We start from the raw sequence: 16,339 nt of genomic DNA on the forward strand, positions 1-16,339 counted from the left end.
TAGACCAAAATTTGCATGGGAGGGTAAGACGATTTGACGAATATGATCACCTGGTCATGACATGAATAACGTTAAAATCCTGTCGCGTACGTCGTCAAACCCTTTCCACTGAGCACCTGTGGCACATACCCGTTTACCACGGGCCGCGGTGTACGGGTATGCGCCACAGGTGATTGACAGTTTATATCTACCCGGGAACGGCGAGAACAGACATTGGTAACTTAAATGCGAGAGCGTTAAGAAAAACCAACATCGGCAGCGTTGACTTGCCGAATGGAGAGAATTAAAATTAGGATCCCAGCAGGAATCGAACCCAAGCATTCTGTGTGGCAATCAGGTATCCTACCACTGAGCCACACCAGGTCTATAAACTGCTTTGGAAAAACAGCCTACGCAGGCGTAATATCGGTGCAACGTCAATTGTGGTTGTGGTGCTGGCTATCTAATTTTACAAGAAAGCAATAAACACTACATGATGCTCCTACGATGTGTACTCCTACGATACAGGCGTCATATCAGATTAACGTCTGTAGTTCCAGTGTTGGCTCCGCTTTTATAGCAGTCTAATAAACATTACGTTAGTATTCCTATGATTCAGCAAGCTATATTGAAGCATTGCTCGACCCTGTACATTAACGAACGTTACATATGATATCGACATCACCGCAACGTAAAGTGCACTTCGTCCACCAGAACGACGCAGTGTCCTCTTCATTTCTTACGAGGCTGGGCGATGACCTCATGCTGACCGAGGATGATGCCAGATTGATTGACAGCCGCTTTCTAGACTAGGCTACGTAGGCCACATACGCCCAGGTAGTCTACGAATATGACAAACACCATCCACTGATGTTGGTCTACGTAGCACTATTTGGCCTACCAGCCTCAACGGCCAATACCTCACCAACGCGAAGGGTGTCTTCAGGTTCCGACATGTCGCCGACTCGGTCGACAGACAATTTGTCGACGAAATAACCGAGGCATCCACGAATTCCAAAAGCTCTACTATACCACATACTTCACTACACATGGACCCCTCGTCACCACGATAACGACCGGATCCTATAAGTCATGACCAGCTGCTGGTGCTCACTGATCACGGTGATGATGCCCTTGTTCAAGAACTGTGAAGAACTTGTTGTACACATACACACGGGTTCGTGAAACGTGCGTGCGTTCTCGGGAAACGTATAAGCACTACATATCAGCTTACCACTTCTGGTGTTGGCAATACTCACGTTGTCATTGGCAGCGTTACCCAACCGTAAACAACTGGTTATATAACACATATGCGGCTCTTCACCATATGTATGTGTGCGTTTAAAATTTATACATATCTTTAGCGTCATTTTGCAACGTGTCGCTCAGTAAAAAAAAAGTTACGCCACAGTCACCTACCTGCCGCATGCTTCGCATAACATCGACTCCCACGGTACGCGAGATCTGCCGGATTTTTTTTTACTCTTCTATACTATATTGCATATTTTCACACGATTGCTTGCCCTACATGACACCTGTATAGGACATTTTCGCGTGTGGTTCAGTCTTCGTCCTGAAAGTGGTGCGCAACAAGTAACAATGAATATATACCAACTGGCCCAAGCAAGTACCGTTAGGAGTTTAAAGCAGAAGTATGGCTCTGTGGAAGAATATTCGACTGCCACGCAGCGGGCCCGGCTTCAAATCCCATCCGTTCGTAGAAATTTTTTTTTCAGAAGTCGAAGACTTCTGAAAAGGCCGTCTTGAACGAAGCCCAGCTGGTAATATCAGCTTCGTGATTCCGCAACCAGAGACTAGCGACGCCGGCCAAGTAAAAGCTAACATAAGTCAGCTTAGCCGCATCGTCCCACTTGTTCGCTGCGCTCACCTTGTGGTATGTAGCCAACCACTCCTCAACGTCTTGGTCGTCAGTGCCGCTGAAGATCGGCGGGTGACGCAGTGGCAACACGCCGGGACATGCAGTGGCTGGAATCTGGGAGGTACCTTGGTTGGTGGATTCTTCCGGCATTGCTGACACTGGAGGTAAGGTGCGGCTTCGTAGATCCAGCTTCGAAGGGTACCCAGCACCTCCACCAAATTATAAGGGGGTTTATTAACAAAACCAGAGGCCTGGGTTCAGCGGTGTCAAACACTGTAACGCGCGCTCTCGATCGGCTCTTCGTTTTGGTCTTCTTCCACTCCTACTCGATGCTGTCTCGCTGTCTCTCTTCCCCACTACACTTTATACAATGCTTATACAATACACGGAAAACATAACACACACTCAAGACGACATAAGACATACAATGCGACGTCGGCGACTCACCACGAGGGGCCCGCGGGAAACGAGCCGCGGTATCGTCCCCCACGGACCCACCACGGCAGACGTCCACGCCGCCGAACCCAAAAGAGACTCGTTGCTGTTTTCTATGCGCCGGCCTAACCTAACCTAACCCGGCGGCTGTTTGACCTAACTGCGGCCTATCCGCGAGACGCGCGTGCGCCATGAGGCGCAAACGGCTTTGCAGGGGGTGATAGCACCCCCACAGAGTACAGAGTGGCTGCTTACCTGTGGCTAGGTAGGTGGTGGGTGGAAGCAAAAGATAACACGCGCCACCGGTATATAGTATCTGTCGCCCAGATTGACGCCATCGCTTGATCTTGAAAAGCGTAGTCAAGGGCGTGGAGCTTTACCCGCTGTTAGAAGTGTTCATGCTTGGTTGATGATGATAGCCAGTAAGAGCGGCCGACGTTCCTAGAAAATTTTTTCTCGCTTTAATTTTTTTTTATCTTATTTCGCGCGATAGTGGTTACGGACACCGGTGACGGCGGACAACTACCCCACTGCCGTTGTGATTTCATAGCATCTTTCGCTGTAAAATACTCGACATGTAGCTCTTTAAGACAGGACGCAGCTCACACCTGTGAAGTATTTGTATCTGTTTTACTTTATACGTTGTCACTTTGCGTTATTGGACGCATGAGTAAGTCGCGCCTTTTACGTGTGCCTCTAACGCTAAGCGGCGTCGGCATCGGTATGAAACGCTGATTGCACGCAGCCATCACTGTCCACAGGGGTGCGAAACCGGACTACTCCGCGTAGATGTGCAGGAGCTCCTCCCCCGTATAGCTCTCCCTTCATTGCCAAGAAAAGTTGTCCGCGAGTATAGTAATGCTTTCGAAGGTGACGTCATACCGGCGTTTGATGATGAGTTATCGTCGGCACGTCTTGGTAAACGGCACGACAGCGTGACGACGACAGCATGGGGGTACGGAGAGAAGGGAGTCACGTGGCGGCGATGCCATGACAACGGCCTGCACTGACGTCAAGAAAAGGAAACTTTAGCTCGGTGGTTTCTTTATAAGGAAGTAATTAGGCGCACTCCCTCATTCACACAAGCATATACTCAAGACCACACACAGCGCTCACTACCAACTGTTTATTGAGTGATATGGAACCCATGTATATACAGCGATGTGCATGTGCAGTGACCAACAGGGTATAAGCGCATTTAAATCCTTGCCTCGAGAAAGGAGATTGCCATCTGATGTTGGTAAGTTGCACCTGACCAGCGCTGCTCATCAGTACGCGTCACTGTCGCATTCAAACTATTGTGCAGAAATAGTAGTTTCGTGCATTCACATGTCGCAGTGAAGTTCGCTGGTTTATGACAGAACTTACAAGCGCATGCGCACTGGTCTGGTCAGTTATTTGCGTCGCGTAGGAATATCTGTTGTTTCTCACTATTTCGTTATTTCTTTGCATTAAATGTACGTTACCAAAGCTTTATTGCACTCTGCGGCCACTCGGTGTTGCATCAGGAGCTGCAGTCGCACTTATCTTTGGAATCACATTGTTAAACACTGATTAGGTTTTGCTTTCTTCGGGCAGCGCTCTTCTCGCCCTTTCCTTCAAAAAACATGTCGTTCTTGTGTTGGTCTTGGTGTTAATCTAAATCCTGCCCTTAATGCAGCACAACTAGCGCGAAACCTTAGGACGTGCATAGCACGGCAACACAGCGATTCCCTTGGTGCTGGCTACCGCCTCGTCAAGAGCGCTTGCCGAGGCGGTGGCGCCCTCTCTTGCACGGCGAGGGTATCAGCCGCATGTTTCAGAAGCGTTTGACAGCGAAAGCTGTTATGAGATCATTTCAGCGGCCGTTTTTGGCGCCGTAGTTGTCCGCCGCCGCCGGTGTCCGTAACCACTATCGCTCGAAATAAGAAAAAAACGAAATAAGAAAAAAATTCCAGAATGGAACGAGGTTCGAACCTGGGTCCTCTGCGTGGGAGTCCAGCATTCAACTTCTGAGCCATGCCTGTGCTTGAAACTGCTTTGCAAAAAGACCCTATACAGGCTTCATGTCCGGAAGGAACCACATTAGCATATGCAATATAGCGTGGTAGAAGAGTAAAATAAGCACCAAGCGTCGCACAACGCGAATTTTGTAACCAGGCGTCACACAATGCGAATTGCGCAACGAATATGTTGTTGAATGCTTCCAACCCATTACAAAGAGCTCCGCCATAATGCTTCATCGTCATCAGGCACAGCATCAACAAAGCGCATAATGCGCTTTGTTGCACATGCGTTTAGCAGGTACCACGGCTCTCCGTAGAATGACGAAAAATGGCATAATGCCTGCTTCCCTACTTCTAAAAAATTACATTGATTTATAGCGTAGTGGGTTCCTCGCAAATGCACTTGTATTGGTTGCGAAGGAAGCCCATGAGAGCATGATCCATTTCCTCGGGGTCTCAATAATGTTCTTCGCCCCCCCCCCCCCCCCCGTCTCTCTCCCACGTCAACGTATGTTATACAGCATGACGGGAGAGGGAAATAGCGACCGGGCGTCACCCAATGCAAATTACATAACTGGTGGGCCGTTAAAGATTGCAACCCATTACAAAGGGCTGAGCCATAATTCTTCATCGTCATCAGTCGTCGCGCCAACAAAGTGCACATAATGCCTTACAGACGTGTAGCTGGTGCCTCGCTTCTCCGCAGAATGACGAATAATGGCTTAGTAGGTGCTTCCCAACTTCACAAAAATTGTGATTTATGGCGTAGTGGGTACCTTGCTAGTGTACTTGTATTGTAGCCCGAAGAGAGCTTACAACGGGCTCTAGAAACGCCGCTCTTCCAGCTTTTGCTGTGATTGTGCTGCGGTTTCAGCGCAGGCCTGGCGTTTTTTCGCGATCTTAGGCCAATTATTGCGACTAAATCTTGGCTATTTCTGTAGTTTATATTATTTTAGACCTTGTTAGATTATTTTGCATTGATTTTGAGCATTGTTCGCATTGTTTTAGGCCTGTATTGAAAACTGCGACACCATGGGACCACACCATAAGCCAGACCCCTAAAGTGCCGCGCCCAGAAAAGAAACTCTCTCATGCATTTTCGATGGAGGAGAATATCGTGGAGCCTGTGTATACTTAGGTGCACGTTAAGGAACCCCAGGTGGTCGACATTTTCGAAGCCCTCCACAATGATATCTTTGTTTGGCACGTAAAATTTCAGAAATTATTATCATTATCTCCTAATGCATTCGCCTTACGGTTTATGGCGCCTGTATAGGGTCTTTTTCAGAATAAGTTTGAAGTGCTGCAGTTGCTTTATGGTAGAATAATTGACTGCCACGCAGAGTGCCTTGTTTCATTCCGGCTCGAACCCTGGTTTTAATATCTCAATGCGCGCGAGATCGTTTTTGTACCGGACGCTGCGTTTTCAAGGCCTGCGTGCGGTGAGGTACTTAAGGCTTTCGCCTTTGAAAAGAAAAGAAAAAGGAGGGGGGGGGAGACGCCAACCATTCACGCGCTGTGCTAAATACGTGCATGACGGGGTTGGTGAAGCGCAGTAAAAAAATTCGCGTTTCGTTTTTCTGCGCACACGTCAAGTATTCCGAATACGTTGTTTTGCCTGATTGGCCCGCGGTTGCCAGGAAGAGAGTTGGGTGATTAATGACTGCCTTCCTGCAAGGCACGGCGCTGATAACACCTGGTGACGCACCCCTACTATCAAAGCATGAGATGCTCCAGTCCTGCTGCAGCATCACCACATCCACCACCACCTGCATTCCTAGGCATCCCTCGAAGTAGCATGACAAAAGAAGGTTCAGAGAGGACACGTGAAGGAAAGGCGTCTGCCTTCGCCGGCAATTTAGCTTCTTCTTCCTTTTTCACGTTCATTCGTGAGGAAATGCTTCCATTATCGCACGTCAACTTTTGTCTTTCCTGACCACATATTCTGCGAGCAGAAATCAAGCCCTCTGCCTCCGTCAACATAAAGGTTGGTCTGCGGCCCGTCAAAATCGCCTTACGGTTTATTTGCTCTTCACGCTGCCCCCGAAGCGCGTTTTGTTCGAGCGAGCCAGTTTGAACGTTTCCTCGCTTCGTTACCTATTCCTCCGCTTGGTGCCGCATCTCTCTCTGTTGGCTTTTTGTTTCTAAACGCTTCGTGTCAAATTTACGACAGCATTTGTAGGTGTGCTGCCGACTACCGGGACGACAAAGCCTGGGAGGAAGGCATTTCCGTGACGAGGTGAATCTTTTTTTCAAGGGTCATCATCATTGTCGCGGCTGCTAAGCTTTTCTCTTTCTTTTCTCTTTGTTTGTTCTAGTTTTCCGAGTCGTAGGTAGCGGCCTCCTTCCTTCGTACCCTGCCTCAACTGTTTATTTTGAAAGGAGCTCGTCGCTTCAGGATGTTGGCGCAGCCCTGTTGTCCTGCTGAAGGGGCGTCGTCGTCCAGACTGCCATTTCTTGCTCCATATTTGTTTTCCCGCTCGTTCTTTTTTTTTAAGTTTTATTCTCTCGCGTAGGCAGCATACTTTATTTTGAAGGTAAGTCGTCTCTTCCGTGTGGCGTACGCTTCACGCCTTTTTCTTTTCTAGAAGGGTCATCTTCATTGTCACGACAATGCCTTCCTTGTTTCTAGCTTTCGCGTGTGTGCCTGTATCTCTCCACTCATCTCGCCGATCTGTCGTGAACTCCCTTTTTTCTTTACGTTGCATTCTTTTTTGAGACGGGCCTTTTGCTTACATTCTGAAGGTTCACGTCCGTCGTCACGACTGTATAATGTGGCCATCTTTACTCTTTTCGCTTGTTTAGCGTTTTCGTACGTTTCGATCTAGCAGTAACAGGCCGTATATTTGTTTTGCCTCAGGCTGCTTTGTTGTTGGACACCAGTACAGTAACCTCGTCATGACGACAACCGCTGCGCTTGCCGTAAAGTGCCTCCCTTTGTGTCTCGCACGGTGGAGTAGAAGCAAAGTATTTCCCGCTCTAGCTTTTCGTCCACTCTTTGTGTTTCGAAAGCTGGCTCGTCGAAATTGTTCCCAACACATCAATGAACAGCAAACAGACATGGCGCCTCGGGCGTACGTGGCCGCCAGGCGACAAGCGCCCACTTTTCTGAAATTTCTTTTTCTGCCTATTTTCTTTAGAGGAGGACATAAAGCGTCCAGCTCGAAGTTCGCCATGGTAACCGATGGTGCCGCCAGACGGGGCGAGTTGCCGAGTTTTCCCATTCCTCCCAGGGACATGCGCTCCGTTACTTTCTGAACCATCGTATCGTTTTGTTCAGTAACGCTGTTCTGTTTTTCAGCCAAGGTGCTGGACGCATACTATGCGCAGCCACGTAATTTTGTGATTGGCGCTTGGCGATGTTTACTTGTTTTATTTCTATTTCAATCTTTTCAGTCGTTTCTGCTTCTTTCTTTTCTCATTTCTTTCTTTTCTTTCTTCCTTTCTTTCTTTCTTTCTTTCTTTCTTTCTTTCTTTCTTTCTTTCTTTCTTTCTTTCTTTCTTTCTTTCTTTCTTTCTTTCTTCTTCTTTCTTTTCTTCTTCTTTCTTTCTTTTCTTCTTTCTTTCTTTCTTTTTCCTTCTTTCTTTTCTTCTTTCTCTTTCTTCTTTCTTTCTTTCTTCTCTTCTTTCTTTCTTTCTTTCTTCTTTCTTTCTTTCTTTTCTTTCTTTCTTTCTTTCTTTCTTTCTTCCTTTCTTTCTTCCTTTCTTTCTTTCTTTTCTTCTTTTTCTTTCTTCTTTTCTTTCTTTCTTCTTTCTTCTTTCTTCTTTCTTCTTTCTTCTTTCTTTTCTTTTCTTTCTTCTTTCTTTCTTTCCTTTCTTTCTTCTTTTTCTTTCTTTCTTCTTTCTTTCTTTCTTTCTTCTTTCTTTCTTTCTTCTTTTTTCTTTCTTTCTTTCTTTCTTTCTCTTCTTTCTTTCTTTCTTTTCTTTTTCCTTTCTTCTTTCTTTCTTCTTTTTCCTTCTCTTTCTTTCTTTCTTTTCTCCTTTCTTTCTTTTCTTTCTTTTCTTTTCCTTTCTTCTTTCTTTCTTTCTTTCTTTCTTTCTTTTCCTTTCTTTCTTTCTTTCCTTTCTTTCTTTTCTCTTTCTTTCTTTCTTTTCTTTCCTTCTTTTCTTTCTTTCTTTCTTTCTTTTCTTTTTCCTTCTTTCTTTCTTCTCTTTCTTTCTTTTCTTTTTTCCTTTCTTTCTTTCTTTCTTTCTTTCTTTTTCTTTCTTTTTTCTTTCTTTCTTTTTCTTTCTTTCTTTCTTTCTTTCTTTCTTTCTTTTTCCTTTCTTTCTTTCTTTCTTTTTCGTTTCTTTCTTTCTTCCTTTCTTTCTTTTCTTTCTTTCTTTCTTTTCTTTCTTTCCTTCTTTTCTTTCTTTCTTTCTTTCTTTTTCCTTTCTTTCTTTCTTTCTTTCTTTCTTTCTTCCTTTCTTTCTTTTCTTTCTTTCTTTCTTTCTTTCTTTTTCCTTTCTTTCTTTCTATTTTGATCGGGTCGCATACGACGAAAATCACAACCTTCGAAGTAAGCTTCAAGAGCACCAATATGACATGGAAGTCCGCGATCAACCGTCATTATGTCAATCCTTCACGCAGTGCTACATTTTCAACTGTGTGTAGAGCACGAGAGAGAGAGAGAGAGACAAAAATTTAGTTTGGGCCCTTGCTAGGGTCAAAATAGCGGAGGAGCCAGAGAAGCGCGTTTCGTTTTTCTCCATAATATTACGAAAAGATGCTTACTTTGTCCGCGTAGTATATGTGGGCGCTGCTTTCAACGTCCGGCCATGCAACACACGACCGTGACATTAACAAAAAAAGTGATTCACGTTCTCAACATGGCAGCAGTATTTAAAAAAAAAAACTAACTTGCAAAATGATTCACTCGGCTGTCTCCGGATGTGGTGAGTTGAGCTATTCTTTTCGCAAACCAATCGAGCCTTTCTTGTTCAATTGTTGAGGGCGTTTTCTTAAAGATTTGTAGCCCAAATTACTTTGTGCCTAGCAAACGAAATAACAGGTGTCGAATGTCTCCTAAAATACTCTTCCGACTTGACCATCATTTATTACATACACGCAGCTGCAGTTTACCTGGTACTGGTTGTTGAAAGTATAATTTATGAGCATATTGAATAAATCTGCCTTGTGTGGAGCAGAGCGAAATGGAGGATGTTCCGTAATTAACTCCAACCCGTCTAAACAAAACACCCAGAAACGTGATCGACCTATGTAATAGTCAGAAGGACACGTCTGTTGTTTGACTTCCTGCGAGACAGCAAATTGATAACTGCTCGGGGGCACACCCTTAGTAAAGCGGCAACACATGAGATGCGTTTCCCGTCAAGCGTGCGAGGCTTCATCTGCTGCAACACCACCGCCATCCCCCTGTATGGTTTCATTGCGATAGCAATTATATGCACACTCTCGGCTGGTTTTTACCGTCGCCATGGCCGTCATGGCCCGTGTGTATATATATATATATATATATATATATATATATATATATATATACGCCACAAAAATAATTCAGAAGGAATATTTTCCTAATCGCGTGACCGGGGTTTTGAACATGCGACCCCTCGCTCCGCAGCGCGCGCCGTTAGATGACTCGACCACGGAGCATACGTCCTTCAGCATACCAACGGCGAGCTATTTATATACACCATTTACCGCTGGCGGTACGCAGAACTCGGAGGCGCTTCAGCCTATTCTCTTTATCACCAGCGAGATGGCTGGAACAGCGCGCTTTGAAGGTCATCGCTCGCTCGGTGTTCACCGAAGTTGCGATGTGCGCACGCCACCTACCTGTACCACCTGCCCTACAGGGCATTGTCTCCCGTGCGCGCGCGCTTATATCGTGAGGGGGGCGTATTGTACGTCTTGTTCTTTCACAGCACAGTTTGTGTTGCAGTTACAGAGCACACGAAGGCCACTTTGCTCGCTGCAGCGGCCGCGTTTGCGAAAGGAGTGAGCTGTTAGCTAGAAGAGCCAAAGTTGGGGCAGTTGGTTGTGCATAGTCAAGACTTGAAGCGCGCTGCTCAAAGACAAAGTTACTGTGAGAGTTGTTACTTCGCCCTCGTCCTGTGTATACCTGTGCGTTCGTTTCGTACGTTATTGTGTTTGAGCAGCGCGCTGCTAGTGTCGAGCGGTGACAGTTCGCGCTCGTCCTGCGCGTGTTCTTTACGTAACCTTTGTGCTTGCCTAGTGCACTGCAAGTTCTGAGTTGCTTGCCGTTGTTTGTGTGACATTACAATTTGTTGCTATAGCATTCATTGCTTCGCCCTTGCGGCGAAACCATGACTTTTTTTCTCAGGCTCGCTACATTGAGGCGCTGGGGCTCAGAAGTACCGAAAGCTGGGAAAGTTTTTTTATAACTTAGTTAGTTTGCCCCAAGGAGGTTAAAATAAATTAGCTGAAGCGGAGGAGGCGCCCCTCAGCTGAAACCGCGCGCCGCCACTTTGCCATAGGCAGAAAGCGCGTCTTCCGCAACGCATGCTGCAGCTGTTCTCTGGCGTGGTGGCGTCCGGACGTTGTTGGGTGCATCGCGCGTCGCATACGGCTACATAAATCGAGCGGAAAGGTACTCTGGGATGAAGTTTCACTCGTAAGCAGATCATTTCGAGCTTGATGAAAACTTCTCTATATGCCGGAACACAAGCTGACAGCTCGATCGCAATCTGTCTCTAATTTCACATCTGACGGTCATTCTTTTTTTCTTACCGGTTTCTTAAGGACCCAAATGTTCGAATCACGTCGGGGCAGGCTGTTTGACGGAAAGTCTGGAAGCCAAAAGACGGCTATGACATATGTTAGAGGCACTTCTCGCCGAATTGTTTCGAACGGACTAGGCTGCGACTCGGGAGTTGTCCGACTGTGCTTGACGCATTTGTAAAACACTTGCAAAACCCAGCGATACACATTCTTGTGCTTGTTGATACCACTGGCACGAATAGGAAAAGAACGCACCGTTTGCTATTTCGTTGAAATTATATAAATAGGCGACTCCCCAGATTTCGTTATCGGTTGCCCTGTTGTGTTATAAAAGGGTAGCTGGCAACTACGAGGTAAAAGTAACGTCATTTGGGCAATACACAATTACCTGTTTCTTCTTACATTCGTGTCTTTTCTTTTGTTATTTGTATTTTGATTTATGAAGTGCAGCGAGTAAAACGTACCAGTAGGTCTAAACTGTGCAATGCTTGTTCCAGCTGCAAATAAAGCGACCGTAACCGAGGCGCCGGGGTACTCTGGCCGTTATGCGTGTTCAAATTGAAAAAGTTGTTGAAGATGTGAGAGTTGCATTACAAAGAAATGCTTCAGGTTTCCCAAGGGGAGATAAAGCAGCTCAAGAATAAAATTCTGCAGCAAAGAAATTGCAGACTGACCAAAAAGAGCGAAGCTCGACCCTCACAAAGGAGATCAAGGATCAAAAGCTCATGTCTGAGCAGGGCATGGGGATGTTCACTGCAGTCTTACCCCATACATACAGCAACCCCTCCACAGGTCACGAAAAGGACAGAAAGGCACGTATCCATCCGAGCTTCGGGTGTTTGCGTTAACGCTGCACTTCCATTCTCCATCAGCTTATGAGCATGTACACTTGAAGTTTAATCGAGCACTGTCAGCAGAGCGCGCTATACGAGAACAGTACACAGAATTCCACCAAAGGAAATGCTGACTTCACAGATGAGTCCCTGTCTCGAGAAAGCTAGCCCAATGCCGCACATATTCTTTAAAGAATCTGTACTGTACTTTCATTGTTGATGACAATTGAGGAAGCATGTTGAGATTGTGGGCGATTAAGTGGTCATATATGTGGACTTTGGGACTGTAATGCAGGATGGCAGACTGCATGTGTATATGCTCGCTGGCTTAAACTTACGACTTAGGATGCCACTTGGACGTTTTTAATTGATTCATTGACAGGATAAGAGAGAGCCGAGCTAACGAAATAGTATCGAAAAGCTATATGTCTATTGAAATAGTGTCGACTGCAAGCTGAATGCCCATATTTGAAGCACGTCCATGCAAAGCCAAAACTATTGGTTTTGGAGGTTTTGAGCCTGTCTTGAGAAAAGAAATGGCTTTCAGCCTTGATGAGCATATCCTTGAGTGTGGTGCTTTGGACACCCACATTTATATTCCGATCAAAGAAAGTGGCCGAACTCGACGTATGCATAAGACTCCGTCACATGAAAAATGCACACATGAGGTGTGTTCTTACGAGGACGATTATTTTAAAAAATCAGTGATGCAGACCCTTCGTCGGTGCATGCTTGCAAGGAAAACGCCAAAAGAGACAGAATAAAACTGACTGCATTCTTATCTGCCATTTGGCTTCTTATTCTTGACAACTTCTCCCTTAACGCTCGCCATAGCCGTTAAAAACCACGGCGGAGAGACGCAGTCAGCGCGGCGGGTGCGCTTTAGCTCCCGTTATGGCAAGATGGCAGCCGCGCGCGCGGCGCGGCTTCACTGCGGCCCATTGGTAAGTAAAGGCGGCCTCCACTCCAGCAAGATTTATTTAAACCTCCTTGGTTTGCCCTACGGCGGCATCAATACACTTTACACAATATTGTGCAGCCGTGTTTCCTCCATAAGGCCCAAGAGGGAGCTATGATGCGGACAAAACATCCAGGAGGCCTAGTGTGCTGAAATGCCGCACGCTGCAGGTGGCGTCGGCAAGCCGCTTGTAGCTCGGGACATGTCCATAAAAGGAAAGTTGCAATACGTTCATTCTAACAAAAGCATCACGAAGCAGACGGAAGACTTGTCCCGTCTGCGTTCTCTTCATGTTGCTTCCGTAAAAATGGAGCGCTTGAACTCGTTTCATTCTGTTTGATTATGAAAAGAATATAAGTTTATTAAGGCGAAAGTTCATGAATTAAAAAACCTGGCGTCCAGTGGCGTGAATACGATTGGAACCAAAAGCCAGATGGGCCGATCCCGGAGATACTGCGACACCGGGTGAAGTGCAGAAAGCTTCAAGACGGGAAAGAGGAAAAGGATTTTTCTCGTATAATTAAATTACTCCTTTGCGATAGCAAAAAAAAAAAAAAATACCACGCTGCTGCGAGAAGACGCTTGGCAAGCGCGGAAATGCGCAAAAAGAAAATGCTGCTGGCGACGCCACCTTGAAGTTCCTCGCACCAGTCGTCACGACGTCATAGATTTTGACGGCGTCTACTGCGGCCTACGGAATTGCTAATCGGTAGAAATGAAGTACATTGTCTACTGGGGGAGCTGGAGACTAAGCTTACCAAGTTTCAGGAAATTTCGTCGAGCCGATGTGGCCAAAATACTAAAGAAACACTTTGAAATCCATGACTTCGCGATCGGAGATTTCGGCGGGAAATTTACGGGTGAAACTTTTGACATTGATCTTCTCATCTATTAAAAACCTATGGTGGTGAACGACGCTGAACTTGTAAGAGTATAATTTGTAAGTCTGAACCAACTCACTGTTCCACTTCAGTGTCCCTTTAGGGTAGTAAGGGCATGCCAAATGATTAGAAGGGATAATCAGTGCGTAAGGTCTATAAAATGTGATTTGAGGTCAATAAGGCGGCAATAGGGGCTAGTTGGTACGCCTTCGTGCTTGTGATGCGCTGCCGGTGGGCACGGACCAGAAAAAACGAGGAAAACAACACAGGGTTATGAGGGCAATTAAAGGCAATCGAAGGTGAATTAACAGTGGATCACACGTTAAAGTGCGTTAGGATGAATGAACAGCTCGGCGAACAAGTCTCAGCGTGTCGAACCAGTGGTGATGTCTAGGCGCCCAAAAGGGAACAAGGAAGTAACAATTCAGGACACCACAAACGCCGACTAACAACTGAAGAGACGCACAACGGCTGAAAAGAAAGAAGACACGAAAACTTATCTGCGCATGCCCATGCAACAGGCGAACCTATCAATCCGGCACGCGGGGCGGTCTACGTGGAAGATAACTGTTAAGGCATTTGATTTCATCTTTATGCAAGTTAATCGACGGTTGGCTCACGCATGCGCTACCACTATTCTCGATATGCCATGCTTCAATCATCAGGCGCGTTTCTTCATTTCTATGCCGGTACAATACTGCGCATTCATCAAATTTTGGCGTGCACTTACAATCTCGACAATGTAAAGATAGATTAGAAGGTGAGCCTCCTGTTAGCGATCACTTATGTTCCAACGATCTCTGGTTAATGCATCGGCCCGTCTGTCCTACGTAGAAGCGGCCGCAGCTGAAAGGGATCTTATATACCACACTCGTACGGCAATCAGTGAATTTTTTGGTGTGTTTTACGAAACAAATATCGGTCCGCTTCTTGTCTTTTACTCCCTCATTCTTCCTGTGCACAGCGGCACAAATCTTACCTAGCTTATTGGCAGCCGTGAAAACAACATTAACGCCGTATCTAGTTCCTACTTTCTTTAGCCTGTGAGATACGCGAATGAATGTACGGTATACCTACGACACGTTTCTTCCTATCGCTTTCTGCAACCATGCTCGGACTTAACACAATAGACTTCTTTAAACGTTCAGCGACCGTGGCCACTGCATCACGAGGATACCCTACATCTAAAAGACGTGTAACCTGTGCCTTAAAGCTATCACTCATTTTGTGCTCACACGACTTAATGAGGGCTGACTTAAGGCAAGACATGGCGATGCCGTTTTTTACAACTTTCGAGTGCTTTGACGAAAAATTTAACAGCGGTTTCGAAGTAACAATGCGATCGACGTCAAAGCAATTTAATGAGTGTCCCGTGAGAGGCTGTGCTCTCCGTAGCCTTAGCTAAAGGTCCTGTAATTTTTCCGTGGGTGACTCGAGTGTTCACGAAACCTGCTCCATCAACATGCGCGCGAAAATCTAGCACCCGAGCGTTGTCGATAGATGGCAGCACCCTGCCGCTCAGTCATCAGTGCCTGGCACTGTTGCCGGCTGTTGCTACGGGCGTTCGTCGGTGGAAACCTCACCGTAGAAAAAATGGAGCAGGCCAGATTTGCCTTTGAAACGTACTGTATGGCAATCGTATGTAAATGATCGATACTTGTTTACGGGGAAGCACTAGAAAGCTGACGGGAAGGAAGTGCAAGCGTCGCTACTCGCTTGCTACGCATATGCTGGGCGGGCGAGCCCTAAAGAGGCTTCATTTGCTTGCCGCTAGATGGCGACACGCGCGTCCTCGGCTGTGAGTAAGTGCCGAAATGGAGGCGTTTTATCATCATTCAGAGTACGCGCAGAGGCAAAGCGCGATACAGTAAGGGAAAGGGGGCACGTACTTGCTGTAGGAAAGCTGGGGAAACGACGGAGTATGTTTTATTTAAAAATTATCCGCACGAATGTATGCTTGGGCGCTGGCCTACAGGAACTCCTAAGTTTTAGGGGTTGTACGGGAAAGGAAAATGTGTTCGCGGTAGACATTTGTTGAAGGCGGTTAGAGGATTAATAGCCGAGAAAATGGGGAAAGAACAGAAACTAAATTGAATAAAAACCACATTGACTCTACCGCAAAGCTCAGATAGAATGTTAGCTTTCTGATTCGATGCGACGATTGGACGATGGGCCGCTCTTCGTGCAGATGCTGCTGGAGCACCGTCCCCATCGCTCGTCGGCCCACAAGGCAGTTAAAGCACTTTTGTGCTTTAACTCATTTCCTTTCTTTTTTTTTTCTCGCTCCCCTCTCTCTCTCTGTCTCTCCCACCTTTCCACTCCCCTTCCCTTTCCCCCGGCGTAGGGTAGCCAACCGGACGGCTGTCTGGTTAACCTCCCTGCCTTCTCCCTTTCGAATTCCTTGCTTCTTAAGCTATCAATTTTTTCTTCCGAAAAAATAGTTAGTCTACATAGGCATGCTGCGCGGTCGAATTAGGAGCTTGGTGGCTCAGAGTCCGCCACCCCATCACGAAGGGGACTCCCTTTATTGCATCCATGTGTATAGCAACCTGATATGCCTGAAAGGGATGTCAGGTGTTAATTCACTTCCCCGGCTGCGCGCACTGTCTGCCGACTTGCAGATGGCGTATTGAAAGTGATTGACCCATAACCAGATGCCGAATATTGCCACCGGAATGGAGCGGGACTCCAAAATCACGGTCCATTT

General features: G+C 46.4%; 1 protein-coding gene across 1 annotated transcript in view; it reads left to right on the forward strand.

Moving 5' to 3' along the window:
- LOC119400443 (equilibrative nucleoside transporter 4) overlaps nt 1-16,339 on the forward strand; it is a 173,176-nt gene that overhangs the window by 12,287 nt on the left and 144,550 nt on the right. The window lies entirely within an intron of this gene.

Source organism: Rhipicephalus sanguineus, chromosome 7, assembly GCF_013339695.2.
Source record: "Rhipicephalus sanguineus isolate Rsan-2018 chromosome 7, BIME_Rsan_1.4, whole genome shotgun sequence".
In the NCBI taxonomy this organism is placed as follows: domain Eukaryota; kingdom Metazoa; phylum Arthropoda; class Arachnida; order Ixodida; family Ixodidae; genus Rhipicephalus; species Rhipicephalus sanguineus.